A 1,026-nucleotide genomic window follows, 5' to 3' on the forward strand; every position below is an offset into this window, starting at 1 on the left:
GGACGGAGGCGTGAAGCATGTGCTGGGGCCAGGCCTGGGCTGTGGGCGGAGGGTGGAGGCCAGGGAACGGCCCCTGGAGACACTGCTTCACCCTCTGATGCCTGCTCTTGTTGCCGCCGTTCCCACTGCCACCCCCTCCTCCCCCGGTTCTGGCAGAGCAGCCTGGAGGGGCCCCGGGCGCAGGCGGGGGGAAAGAGAGCTGCCTACTTCCTGGAGCTCATCTCTAGCCACCGAGTGTGACACGCCGGCTGTTGCAAAACTGATGTTATCGCACCAGCAGAGCCCGTGAGTCACCGCCTGAGAGCGGGGCGGCACCCCAAACTCTCCCGAACAAAAGCCCTTTGTCCCTAAGGCCACCCCCACCCCCACCCCGTCCTCGCCAGCCGCCTGTGCACCATCAGACACGCGGGTGAACGTGGGCAGGACCAGCTCCTCATGCCTCAGCCCAGCTCCAAGGGTTGGGCCTCGGAGACCCCAGCTGCGGGAGGCCCCGGGACTCGGAGACCATAGCTCCTGGGTCCACTCAGGTTGGGGGGCTGGAAATCAGTCTCTCATTGACCCTGGGCTGTGCCCTGAGGCCGTGCAGAGCTCGGGGCCCGGGGGGACACTGGCCCAGCCCGGTCAGTGAGTGAGGGCCCTGAGCCACAGCACCACTGCTCCCGGCCACAGCCCAGACCCCAGTCAGCACTTGGTGCAGGACCCGAGGCCTCAGGCACCACCATGCCCCTGCTGCCCCTGGGAGCTCCTGCCAGGGCCCCCCTCTTCCCGGGCCCCTCCACCAGGGTTCCCCAATTCCCGGCCCTTCCGCCAGGGGTCCCCACTTCAGGGCCCCCCAGTTCTGTGGCTGCCAGCAGGTCACCAGCAAGACAGGCAACTTGGCTGGACCAATGCCAGTGGGTCCCCCTGATGCGAGAACCCCAGCTCAGTTAAGAGCCAGGTCTCAGGGGGAGACAGAGGGGCTGGGACCCACCCACATGTCACACAGGCAGGCAGGAGCCCTGCAGCTCTCCGAGCCGAGGCAGCAAC

The sequence above is a fragment of the Myotis davidii genome, unplaced genomic scaffold, assembly GCF_000327345.1.
Source record: "Myotis davidii unplaced genomic scaffold, ASM32734v1 scaffold586, whole genome shotgun sequence".
Lineage (NCBI taxonomy): Eukaryota > Metazoa > Chordata > Mammalia > Chiroptera > Vespertilionidae > Myotis > Myotis davidii.